Raw genomic sequence first — 14,034 nt, forward strand, 5'->3', positions numbered from 1 at the left:
GCGCCACCCAGGCACCCCTAAAGCAAGCTTTTTAAACACATTGTAGCTGCCTTCCCTGATTGTCAACAGCCATCAGGAGGACCGAAACAAGGTGTTCCCAAGACGACAGGAGAGCAGACACTGAAAGCAGGGTGGAGAACAAGATAAGATATTCCACTGATAATAGGGTCTAAGGAATTCATGAGCACAGGCAGGACCCAAGCCCTGAATACGCTTTAACTAGATGCTGGTCAGCTGTTTTCTGCAGGGCCAGAAAGCAGTGTAATGCGTTCCCTATGACCTCCTTAACCAGGACGAAGTTGTTTGATTTCCCACCCCTCTGCTCCTAGAATTACAGCTTACAGCTTCCTTGAGCAGGACAACAAACATGAAATTAATTTTAGAGGTAGAAAAGTGCCACTGGTCCTGAGTGTGAGACTGGAGCAGAGAGGGGGAGGGGAAGGGGAAGGAAGGTCCTAACAGACAACACCTGCACGAACAACAGGATGGCCTCAGCATGCACACATCCAGGCCAAGAGAAGTGGGCACAGACGGTGGAGACAGTCGTCACCACCAGCCCCAGTGGCCCCAGCACGGCCTGGAGTGGGGGGCTGCCGCAGGCCTCAGGGCGATGGAGACCGGCAGTCTGTTTATGGATAGTGAGTCATTATAACAGACCCAGGGTCCAAACTTAATCACAGTCAACCTTTCTGTGCTTTTTGGTTGAGAGCTTGTTAAAAGGATGCAGACCAGGGGCACCTGGGTGGCTCGGTCGGTTAAGCGTCTGACTTCAGCTCAGGTCACAATCTCGTGGTTCATGAGGTTTGAGTCCTGCATCGGGCTCTGCACTGAAAGAGTGGAGCCTCCTTGGGATTCTTCCTTGCCCTCTCTCTCTGCCCCTCTCCTGCTCTCTCTCTCAAAATTAAATAAACATTAAAAAAATTAAAATGCGGGGCGCCTGGGTGGCGCAGTCGGTCAAGCGTCGGACTTCAGCCAGGTCACGATCTCGCGGTCCGTGAGTTCGAGCCCCGCGTCAGGCTCTGGGCTGATGGCTCAGAGCCTGGAGCCTGCTTCCGATTCTGTGTCTCCCTCTCTCTCTGCCCCTCCCCCGTTCATGCTCTGTCTCTCTCTGTCCCAAAAATAAATAAACGTTGAAAAAAAAAATTAAAAAAAAAAAAAATTAAAAGGCTGCAGACTGAGCCCTCAGTCTCCTTAGTTGCAGACATGAAGGGCAGGGGCCTGAAGAGTAATGTTCTTAAGTCACATGGTAACTGTGGAAGGCCCCCGTGTCTGTGCCGTGCAAGTTCAAGGACACAGGCTTACACGTACTTGGCCCGTATCTCCAACAGAGTCATTAGCAAGTGCAACAGGGAACCAGGCAGAGGTGTATCTGTTCTGACAATCTTTGTCCAGTGATGCAAGGGCAGAGTTAGGAGGGTTTGGGAAGAGGAAGGCATCGTAGGATGAAATCTCTGTATCCCTCCAAATGCATGTGATTATTCCAAATCCCAGGATCATCCCAGCAGCTGCTTGCTAATTGCAGTAAGTTTGTGGAAAATAATTCATTGGCGCGCACGTGCGTTTTCTTGTTCCCTCAACAGAATTAAAAAAAAAAAAAACAAAAACAAAAACTCAAAGCTCTTCGACGCTGAATTGCAGGCCTGTCTGAGGTCAGCAAGACCAGAGAAATGGGAATGAGTCCAGAGCTGAGAAAGCCACTGGCAGCAGACAGGAGGCAGATGAAGAGATGGGACGAAGGCAGGGAACTGGAGTCAGGTGAACAGCTCCGGGAGATAGAAGTCACTGAGGATGCCCGAGGAGTAGGGAGGCAGACGGATGGCGGGGGCAGAGAAACACATTCCAGGGGATGCCAGCCTCCCCGAAAGGACCAAGAAAGGGGTGCCACACACGAGGCTGAGTCATGTGTTCCCGGTTCTCCAACAGCAAGCCCTTCCTTGAGGCTAATGAGACTTCTCAAAGACTCCGAGGCGGTCTCAGGGAGGGGCAGATGTGCCCCCACTTGCAGTCTCTCCTTCCTAGGGCCTGAGCCCCGTATGGGCTGTGGAGTCAATGTTACTTCCAAGGACAAGTGCTCTGGTCCCTGCGCTGAGCTCCCTACGAGTCTGCCCAGCAAGGAGACGCCCTCAGCTGCCGGAGAGCTGAATCTTTCTAGTTGTTGTCTGCGCCCCCCGCAGTTAGTGATGTGACACACTGGGAACTCCACATAGCAATCCAGGGTGGCGCCTAGCATTCAAACCACCCCACTCACCTCCCTCACCACCCCCCATGAGTTGAAGTTTACCAACGCAACTGTGCGAGCTGCCGCCGACTACACCTGCTGTCCTAAGCATCCTTGGCTCCTCCCAGGGCTGGACAGGTCTCCAAGGACACACCACTTAGCCCAGGGGAGCATAAGGGAAGGAGCATGAGTTTCACATTCACTCCTGAGTGTCACTGAAGTCCTCTCCGACCCTCAGGGCAGGGAGAAGCCCCTTAGTGATACAGGATCTCAGTAAGGGATCTTCCTCTTGATATGTAATGTAAATGAATCACTCTTATGCTTATTTCCAGCCAGTTTTCCCCAAAATTGAATTCTGATGCCCCCCCCCCAACAAGGTAAATTTTGACGGGGTCCCTGCTTTGCTTCTAAAAGTCTCTGGTCCTCCTACCAACAAAGCGGACTTGCCTTTGTATACGTATATCCTTGCACACAGACCCCACACGCAGACCCGCTTTGGCACAGACCCCTCCCAGCAGACCTCATCACACACAGACCCAACACACCCCCTTATGCACAGACACCATATGCAAGCCTCTTTAGGCATAGACCCCTCCATGCAGACCTGCTTATGCACAGACACCCCCCGCCATGCAGACCTCCTTATGCACAGATACCCAACGCAGACCTGCTTATGCAAAGACACCCCCCATGAAGACCTGCTTACACACAGACACCCACATGCAGACCTCATTGTGGATAGACACCCCTCATGCACACACACCCCCACACACACCCTTATGCACAGACCCCCCTATGTAGACCTGCTTATGCATGGAGCACCCCCCCCCCCACACACACACAGACCTCCTTCTACACAATATTGTCTGAATGGACATGACCCCCAGTGGAGAGCACCCCCTTCAGCTTAGCCTATACCCCGAACACCACTGTATCCTGGCATCTGGGAAGGTGACGCGGAGCCCCAGCATCTCAGATCACTAAAATGATTACAGAGTTTCATAAAACCCGTAATTGAGCCTAGTGTTCTGCTGAAAACAGGAAAATGATCGCAATCAAGCGGAAACAGCAGCTATCTGGAAGGCAGAGAGTAAAGTTTTCACTTCTCCCAAACCCCACTGAGCCCCACAATCAACAGAAGCTTCACAGAAATGTGTTTGAGTGAAAATTTTCATAACATCACAGGATCCTGTATTAATTTGTTTTCGACAGATATAAATAGAAATGAACATGTTTTTAAATCAAACCAGACCTGTCTTCAAGGATTTGAAGACTTGTTCCTCCACAGCCTAATTGGTGGCTCTTAGGAACCTGGTTCCTCATCTAGAAAATGCAGATTAGGATCAGTGCTTTGCAGAAGACTGTGACCCAAAATCGAGAGCATGTACGTGAAATTATCTCTGCAGCTGCTGTTAAAGAGGAAGCAATTACTCAACCCCAATTCCCTTCTTTCTTTCTTGGGGACACAAAGGAAAGAGAACACTCAAGTTCACTCTCTCTCCTCCAGCAGGATGTCTTTTACTGTATGGTCTCTTTTTGGAATGAGACTGCCCATAATTAAAAAAAAAAAAAAACCTCAGACCAACTAATTAGTTTTTCTTCTGAGGAAAATCCATACGGTCAGATTTCTGAGGCAATAAATGGAAACTGTACCGCGGCAAAGGAATTCAATTATTTAAAGGAACGTCTCTTTCCAAATCCTAGCTTAGGAAAGATTTAGGTAAATCACAAACAGGAGAGAGAGTCCACGCAGAGGAAGTAATCTGAAAAATACAAGGACCCCCAAGAAATGTTATTGAGGTCAGGAGCTACATCACAAAGGGAACCAGATTTTTTTTTTTTTTTTTTTTTTTTCTTTTTGGCTTTTCTAATTGCAACTTGTGACCAGGCACAGAAGTTTCTCGGAGGTCTTGCCTGCTGTCCTCCGAGGGAGGGCATTCTATGGCTGCTGTTCACAGTTGAACTTGACTGAGGGGGAGTTCCAAGAAGCAGCAGAAGGACGTGTTAGAAGAGGTGTGTGTAAGTATCTGGAACCATGTTCTGACCTGCAACGCGGTTCAGGAGACGTAGTCCCCCAAGGCCAAGGGGAGAGTCCGCCCAAGCAGGCATGCATTCTGATTTTCTGCTCCAGTACCCAGACTCATACGTCCAGCCAAGTCCACGTGGTGCTACCAGTGATTCTTACCATGGTTTTGAGCCTCGGCAATGTGCCAATAGCCATTCTAGGTGCCTCGCGTGCAGTATCTCATTTAATCTTCAAGAAAGTCCTGTGTATTGGAGATTTATCCCCATGTAATAGAGGAAGCTGAAGCTCAGAAAATTCAAGTCACTTGGGTTGACCTTGGGCTGTCTGACTTAGAAAAACCCATCTGTTTTTTGGTTTTTTTTTTCAATGTTTATTTATTTTTGAGAGAGAGAGATAGAGCATGAGCAGGGGAGGGGCAGAGAGAGGGAGACACAGAATCTGAGCTGTCAGCACAGAGCCCGACGCTGGGCTCGAACCCATGATCTGTGAGATCATGACCTGAGCTGAAGTCAGACGCTTAACCAATGGAGCTACCCAAACACCCCAAAACCCCTGTGTTTTTTACCACTCAGTCTTGCGTCAATTTCAGAGCCCAAGTCTTTCTATTTCCCTCCATGACTGAGTGTTCCTTGATTTCTCTCCAGTAACCACGTTGCTTTGGGGCCGTGGCCCCCACCTCCCCGTCCCCAGCAACTGTAAAGAGATATCTGGACACCTGGGTCTCTCTGCATGTACCTCCCACCTTGCCCCAAACTGCCAGCTTCTAGACACCAGTCTCCAACTGACTTCTTACAACTCAAATGGAACCCATGTTACCTAGTAAACAACATCCTCAACAAGATCTCAACTGTGAACCTAGCAGCGGGCTCCATGCAGTGCCCTGTTTCAGTGATCTGCAGTGCCGTCAGCGGATACAAAGCAAAGGGGCAAATAGAACTATCCAGTTTGAGGGGCACCTCATGGTTCGTGGGTTGGAGCCCCTCTGTGCTGACAGCTCGGAGCCTGGAGCCTGCTTTGGATTCTGTGTCTCCCCCTCTCTCTGCCCCTCCCTGCTCACGCTCTGTCTCTCAAAAGTGAAAAAATGTTAAAAAAAAAAAATAATAATAATAATAAAGAACTATCCAGTGTGAGACAGGAGCCACTTCCTGTGTCCAGACCATGCCATCCTCTGGTGTTCTGGATGAAGCCAACAGTCAACTGGAAGTAGCTGGAGGAACGGGGCACGGAATGTTCTTCAGACCACTGTCCACTAACGTGGACACGTACACTTGCTATTTCACAGAATAGGAAACACATGGCAGGGAGTTGGGGCTGACGTTCCCTGTCAAGAATCTGGGGAAAAGAAATCCCATATGGCCAGTTAAGCCTATATCTGCCTGTTGAAAGAGAGGCAGGAACAGTACTTGAATCTTCTCTTCACCTGCGTTTGAAGGCATGTGGCTTTGGGTAAGTTACAACGGGTCGGGGGAGAAGTCCCCTGCCTTTATTCTCACTGACAAAATGGGAGTAGTAATATTTCCCTCGAGGACCTATCCTGAAGCCTAAGCAAGATCATGTAAGAGGATGTATCTAGCTAATCACTGACGTTCACCAAGCCTTCAGCAGATAGATGTTTGTTGGGTCTTCATCCGGATGACCACCCTTGCACCCTACCACCGTGCACTGGTGCACCCCACGTATACATGGGGCGCCTCAGTGTCTCTTCACCTCACGAGTTTCAACCACAGCGTTTAATTGGCCAACGCTGGGTGATGCATTACATAGGCAAAGGACATTTCCATTGGAAATTTTCACCATAAATCATCTCTGCCAACATGACATTTGCTAGTTCAAGTGCAAACTGCTCCCTTTTGCTTTTCCTTGAGAACCTTACCTAATAAAAGTTATAATTAAGGAGGTTGTGGACAGGAGATCAATTGAGAAGAGTGATTGGAATTATTAATAGGGTTCTGTCATCCTAGCGTCTTTGCCAACCGGTCAGCATCTGTGTCCCAAACAAACGTGAATGTAAATTCTCAGAAGGAGCCACACACGAGTGAGAGTAAGGTGGGACTCTGTTCTCGGATGTTCCCAAATGTTAGCCCTTTATTTGGACAGGTGGATGGGGCATGTATCCTCCATTACAGTATCATAAAGAATAGGATCACTGCCTAAAAATACTTTGTGGCCTGCTTATTTTTCCCTCCTCAACCCCCAAACTCAGGTAACCGCTGATCTTTTTTTTTTTTTTAATGTTTATTTATTTTTGAGACAGAGAGAGACAGAGCATGAACAGGGGAGGGGCAGAGAGAGAGGGAGACACAGAATCTGAAGCAGGCTCCAAGCTCTGAGCTGTTAGCACAGAGCCCGATGCGGGTCTCAAACTCACGGACCACGAGATCATGACGCTTAACGAGATCACGGATGCCTAACCGACTGCTGCTGATCTTTTTATTGACTCTATAGTTTTGCTTTTTCTAGAGTGTTAGATTCTTCAGCTTCTTTCACTTAGTAATATGCATTTTTGGTTCCTCCACACCCTTCCGTAGCTTGGTAGCTCATTTCTTTTAAGCACCAAATAATATTCCATTGTCTGGATGTACCACAGTGTATTATCCATTCTCCTACTGAAGGACATCTTGGTTGCTTCTGAGTTTGGGCCATTATGAATAAAGCAGCTGTAAACATCCATGTGCATTTTTTTTTTTTTTTTTTTTTTTTGGTATGCGTGGACATACGTTTTCAGTTCATTTGGGTAAATACCAAGGAGAAAGGTTGCTGGATCCTATGGTCAGAGTATGTTTAATTTTGTAAGAAATCACCAAACTGTCCACCATTTTGCCTTCCCACCAGCAATGAATGAGAGTTCCTGTTCCTCCACATTCCTGCCAGCGTTTGGCTTTGTCAGTGTTCTGAATCTGGGCCATCCTAACAGCGCAGTGATGGCATCTCATTGTTGTTTTAATTTGTCTTTCCCTAAGGAGATAGGATGTGGGGCATCTCTTCCTGTACTTATGGTGTCATCTTCTTTGATGGGATGTCTGTTCAGATCTTTTGCCCCCCCCTTTGTTTTAGTTTTTTTAGTTTGTTTTCTTATTGTTGAGTTTTAAGAGATTTTTAATAATTTTTTCGAAGTAGCCTCCACTCCAGCAGGGAGCCCAACGTGGGGCTTGAACTCACAACCTTCAGACCAAGACCTGAACTGAGATCAAGAGTCAGCCACTTAAGCGGGGCGCCTGGGTGGCGCAGTCGGTTAAGCGTCCGACTTCAGCCAGGTCACGATCTCGCGGTCCGTGAGTTCGAGCCCCGCGTCGGGCTCTGGGCTGATGGCTCAGAGCCTGGAGCCTGTTTCCGATTCTGTGTCTCCCTCTCTCTCTGCCCCTCGCCCGTTCATGCTCTGTCTCTCTCTGTCCCAAAAATAAATAAACGTTGAAAAAAAAAATTAAAAAAAAAAAAAAAGAGTCAGCCACTTAAGTGACTGAGCGACCCAGGCGCCCCGAGTTTTAAGAGTTTTTTAAAAGATATTTTGGACACCAGTTCTCTAGCAGCTATGTGTTTTGCAAAGAATTTCTACCATCCTGTGGCTTGAGTTCTTATGCTCTTAGCAGTGTCGTCCACTGAGCAGAAGTTTTAATATTAATGAAGTCTAACTTGCCAATTTCTTCTTTGATGGATCACGAAGTTTTAGAGACACACATTTGACGTTGAGATCTGTAAACCCTTATGCAGGAGGCCTCTTTCTGAAGAACTACAGAGGAGAAAGAGATTGTACCTTAATGAATTGTTCACACTATGCACCCACCTGGAAGTTGATTCATAATGGGAACAATCACATGGATTTCGTTTATCAACCAGTTTTTAACCAGTGCGACTTCCCTGTACTACACGCTTTACAGGGATTATCACATTTAATCTTCTTCTTTATTTATGTATTTTGAAAGAGAGAGCAGGGGAGGGGCAGAAAGACAGAGAAAGAGAATCCCAAGCAGGTTCTGTCCCCTCAGCACAGAGCCAGATGCAGAACACGAACGCATGAACCGTGAGATCCTGACCTGAGCCAAAATCAAAAGGCGAACACTTAATTGCGGAGCCCACATGCTTGACCGACCACCTGGTCTGTGTTTCCCAAACGTTCCTTTGACAGGCAGAGAGAGGCTCTCCCACAGCCTCCTCCTCAAAGCGTGACTCATTTTGTAATAATATTCGTCATCTAAAGATATAACGCCAAGTATAAATTCCTTTAGGTCCCATGAAAATATCACATGGAACACATCTACCAGTAATATACGAACCACATCACCAAGGTAATATAATAGGTAAATGAGGCAGGGATGTGGTTTGGGAATAGTAAATTGCAACTGTATATCTGTGAGCCAAGCACCTGCCATGACTCAGGCCTCCTACCATTTTCCTGTATCCCAGCGACCGTGAAATGCATTACTGTGGCGTGTCAGGTGCCATCTGGCCACCACCGGGCGAAAGCACATCACTCACGCGTTAATCCACCTCGTGCTTCTCCCATCAGCTGGGGACAGTGAAAGAATTCAATGGCACCCATTCAAACATAAACACAAATCCACATGCGGCCACTAAAATCTCCTGGCTGTGATCAGGTGGAAGTTAGCAATGTCCAGACACTGGGACCCCGGTTCGAGAAATACTTTACTATGTTCTTCTGCGTCCCTCCTAACCAAAAAGGCCCGATCTCCCTGTGTGACATGTGCCAAGGCAGAGAAAAATGCCGGGACCCGTGACCCTGCAGAGGGCACCGCCCCATCTACCCCAAGAGCATAGGAAAGTTTCCCTGACTCATGGGTGCATTCTTGAAGAGGCTGGCCTGTACACGAAGCGAAGGGTCTTCCGGGAGGAGGAAACAGTATAAGAAAAAGCAAGCAGACAAGAGATAGCGTGGCGTTTGCACAAAACAGAAAAAAAATGTAATTCAAGAGCAGGGAGAGGCGGAGGGAGACGCATCACCAGGACAGATCATGGGATATCTAGACCCTCGTGCACTCCACATCTAGACCTGCATGTACTCTCTACCTCTCTATCTAGAGCCACATGTTCATCTGCGTCTATGTCGACAGCTGCATCTGTACCTACATCCACATCCGCATCTGTATCGAGAGCCATAGGTACATCTGTATCACATCTATATAGCATACATTCCTATCTATATCTGCAACGCACCCATGCCTCTGTAAGGAAAGCAAGACGAAGTCTCTAAAGAGTTGCTACATCCATTCCCTCCGCACCAGCCACAGAGAGGACACCCCATCTGTGTTTGAGATGGGAAGATCATGACTGTGGATGAGGTGATCCCTCCACGATGACCCTGGACACCCACCCGCACTGTCAGCTTCCTGCACCCTGACGTGCCAGGACTGGGGGAGGCAGGGGCTCTCCGGTTGACAAGAACAACACTTGGAACTCTTTTATTTCCCATCCCCGGCGTTGGCTCGTGTAATGCAGCCACGGTTTGCTGGGTCCTTTAAATTATATTCCCACTTTCCCATGCTCTGATCACTGCGGCTCTCGTGACTACATTCCTTAAAGCAATAACTTTCATTTACAGTCATGTTTCTTTAATAGGGGCATGTTGGCCAATATTCATGTGCACTTACTTGCATCGCATTTTTTCATCCAAGAGCCTGTGCCAGCACTAAGTAGGTGAATTTAGGAAAAACAGAAGGGCATAAAAAAGAAAATAAACATGACCTCAAACCCCCTTCCCAGAGTTACTGCCTCCATTTGATGTGCTTTTCTCAGAGTACTCCCTTTGCAAATTGGGAACATACTGAGTTCTGGGTCTCACTGTTAACATTATAATATCACCCTGTCTCCGTAACTTTGATTTTACTGGAAAAAAATTTAAAGACTGTGTACCGTGTCTTTACACCCCTTCGTATCATTGTTGGCCATTGCTACCACACTTCAATCCTTCTTTGGTTTATGTATTCATTTATCAAATATCTGCTGAGCGCTTAGCACCAAACTGGACGGGGCACTGAGATGAGTAAGACGAGACACGCCCCTGTCCTCAAAGAGCTTACAATCAGAGGCGCAGAAGAAGATAACAAGTGAAGAAAAGCATTGAGACCCCAAATTTACAGGTAGTATACTCAAACTATGTACAGTGAAGATGTTTGTTTTTACATTTCATTTATGACCCACCGTCCGCATAAATCTCCCATCTACGGAAGTGTGCGGAAAACATAAAGTTCAACACGTTTTGGTACCCGTCACGAAGCTGAGGCCGGTTTACAAAATGGAAACAGCTTTCTTAGCTAAATCTCAGATTCTTTGCTTAAAATGCCCTCTCGGGGCGCCTGGGTGGCGCAGTCGGTTAAGCGTCCGGCTTCAGCCAGGTCACGATCTCGGGGTCCGTGAGTTCGAGCCCCGCGTCGGGCTCTGGGCTGACGGCTCGGAGCCTGGAGCCTGTTTCCGATTCTGTGTCTCCCTCTCTCTCTGCCCCTCCCCCGTTCATGCTCTGTCTCTCTCTGTCCCAAAAATAAATAAAAAGGTTGAAAAAAAAATTAAAAAAATAAATAAATAAAATGCCCTCTCACTTGGTTTCCTGCTCCTTGAGCAGTGTCCCTTCTTGGGATGACTGCCTGCAGGATCCACCCTCAAACCCTGTGCCTGCGGAGTCCCCTTAATCCTGAGCCCAAGGCTGGCTGGGCCACGGCATTCTCAGCACGTCTGATGGGGCACATGAGGACTTCCAGGTCCTTTGGCTGACACGGGAAGCCGAGGGATGGGAAGGGACACCAGCTGCTGCTGGTGCCAACGGTTCCCTGCAGTGTTCGCTCACGGCATCGGCTCTCAGAAGTGGTTGCCAGAACACCAGCCCCAGCAGCATCTGAGAAGCTGTCAGAAGAGCCAATTCTTCCACCCCACCCGGATTCAGAAACTGCGCGGGGCGCAACCATCTGCGTATTAAAGGGTCTGGAGCACGCTCAGGGAGATGCGGATGTTCCCTCAAGTTGGAGGAGTGTTGCCCTGAACTGCCCGCATCGGGCACTTGCACCAAGGTCCCTTCGATCCGAATGGCTGTATCGTCTGTGCCATCAATCTCTCTGTCTCTAAAACCCATCCACCTGCCGAGGCACAATCTCAAGTAGTGGATGAGAAACGAGGCTTTCAGAAGGGGCTTGTCCCCTTCCTCCCTGCCACCTTGCACAGCTTCAGGGGTGGGCCCGGAGGCCCAGAGCCTGCACTGCACCCCCTCCACCTCCGGCTGGGAAGCAGCAAGGCTCACTCTCTTGCAGCTCGGGTGCAACACTCTGTACTTCCACAAGGGGCGCTGTGCTATGCAGCCTCCAGCTCCCATTCTTGGATGCTCGGGGACCTCAAGAACTCCTCTCTCTCCCTCCTTGTACCACAGCTCTTGTGTGCCCCCCCACCCCCGAAGCCCGATTTACAATCGGACTATCCTGATATAGGTTCGCACAAACAAAAAATCTACTTGACAGTCAAACTGGAGAAACTAGTTCATTGATTTAACAGGTATGTCTTCTCTCTAATGAGCGTGAAGTCTCCCGGGCCCAAAACACAAAAACAAAACAAAAAAAAGTCAGAACGTGAAAATACACTGAAAAATATCCAAAAGTAATATCCCTGTTGAGCCGGCAGAGAGATCGATATGAATTCTTTTATTCGGCAAGTATTTACTGACGACCTTCTCTGTGCAGAAGCTCTTAGCCTGGGTATTGGGGAGTCAGCAGAGACACTAGCTGTTTTGTAAAACATGCTACATCATTCAGTCCTCTAAACAATCGTGTATAGATAAATCATTAGTCTATTTTTCCAGGGATGAGAAACTGGAGGAGCAGAGAGTCTAAGTTGATTGCCCAGGAGTGCTCACACGAGAAGTTCTGGCCTCCCAAGCCATGCCCTGGGCATCACCGTGAGGTGGAAGGCTCTGCCTCCATCCTGGGAACAGCTTTCTCCTCTGTCCTCGACATAGCTATCATCTCTTTCAGTAGACTGACTGTCTCTGGATCTCAATTTTATTCTCCATCACATCTTCTCTGCTACTGGTGACTGTCACATTCCTCAGTGTAGAATTATGGGTGTACATAGATGCATATGTGCACAGCAATGCATATATTTTGGTTCTTTTGTTTATCTGTTTATCTGACTTCCCTGGGTACTGTATGTGGGAGGAAGAATAATGCCTGCCCTCCCCGCCGCCGTCACCAAAGATAACCCCTTCCTAACCCGTGGAGCCTGTGAATCATGTAGCCTGGCAAGGGCAAAGCTTGATAGCAGATGGAATTAAGGTTGCCTGTCAGTTGACCTCGGGATAAGATGATCCAGCGTTATCCTGGTGGGGCCAGTGTAATTCAAGGATCCTTTAAGTGGGAAGGGGAGAGACAGAAGAGTCAGCCTCAGAGTGACCCAGCATGAGAAGCACTCAAGCAGCCATTCCTGACTTTGAAGGTGGAGTCAGCTTCTGGAAGCTGGGGAGAGGAAGGCAACCAGGCTCCCCTAGGAACCTCCGGAAGGAATGTGGCCCTGCCAACACCTTGATGTGAGTCAGGTAAGACCCATTTCAGGCTTCTAACCTCAGAACTGTCAGATGATAACTCTGTGCTATTCTAAGCATGCAGAGGCCCCCAGCCTGCCGAAGGCTGGCTAAGCTACAGATGAAATCTGTGATTTGAATGGACAAGTAAAAGGGGCGCCTGGGTGGCGCAGTCGGTTAAGCGTCCGACTTCAGCCAGGTCACGATCTCATGCTCCGTGAGTTCGAGCCCCGCGTCAGGCTCTGGGCTGATGGCTCAGAGCCTGGAGCCTGTTTCCGATTCTGTGTCTCCCTCTCTCTCTGCCCCTCCCCCGTTCATGCTCTGTCTCTCTCTGTCCCAAAAATAAATAAACGTTGAATGGACAAGTAAGAGCTTGTCCAAACCGCTTCTGCAAAAGGACCTCTGGTTCCTGCATCCACCCCCCACTAATACCTTCTTTGTGCCTCACCTGCAACATGGCCAAAGCCTCGAAAATGTACTCTCTGCTTCCAGGTGGGACTTTCTAAAGGTTGGGGTCTAAGAGATGACTCCCCTGCTCAAAGACTACCAGCGGGCATTCACACCTTTCACAGCGCACAACTTTCACAGAGGCCGAAGTGTGGCCCCGACCTACACGTCCTTCTCCCTAACTGCCAGTTACCTGCACCCAAACCCAGCCACTAGCTCTTGGCTGTGAATGCCCTCAAATTCCCACCAGAGCCCTTTTCCTGCCTCTTTTCCATGTGGCCCAACCCATGTTGTCATTCCCAGCGGGCCACAGAGCCACGTGGGAGCCCTGTTTCCTTGGCCCACGACACCACCTCCACCGTGGTGTCGGGGGGGCCGAGGTGGGGGGCAGACATCTTTAACATCAAAGAGTTCCACCCGTGCTGGCCAAGTTGAGAACCCCTGGTCCAATTATTAGCTCTCCAGAGACCCCCAGGGACCTCACCAGCTGGAATACAAAAGAAAAAAAAAAAAAATCTCTCCCTCTGAAATCCCATGGCATTTTAGTTGTACTTTTAGCGACTGGCGGTTCACACGTGTTAGCTTTCATTGCATATTTTTCTTACCCTGCCTCCTGAGCTGCCGGCCCCCGAGAGGAGGAAACCGGTGTGCTTTGCAGTAGGAGCCTCTTTGCAGGTGCAAAGTACGTTTCTAAGCCCCTAAGTGGAGAAGTCAGCCAAAGAGGTTCTTGAAGGAGCCACGGCACACAAACACCACCAAGCTGGTGCTCCTCGGCCTGCACACATCATGCCATTTAATTATCCCCTGCACAGCCAGAAATGCATGATTCTCAGC

Source organism: Herpailurus yagouaroundi, unplaced genomic scaffold (genome assembly GCF_014898765.1).
Source record: "Herpailurus yagouaroundi ecotype Mexico unplaced genomic scaffold, PumYag 214, whole genome shotgun sequence".
Classification (NCBI taxonomy): domain Eukaryota; kingdom Metazoa; phylum Chordata; class Mammalia; order Carnivora; family Felidae; genus Herpailurus; species Herpailurus yagouaroundi.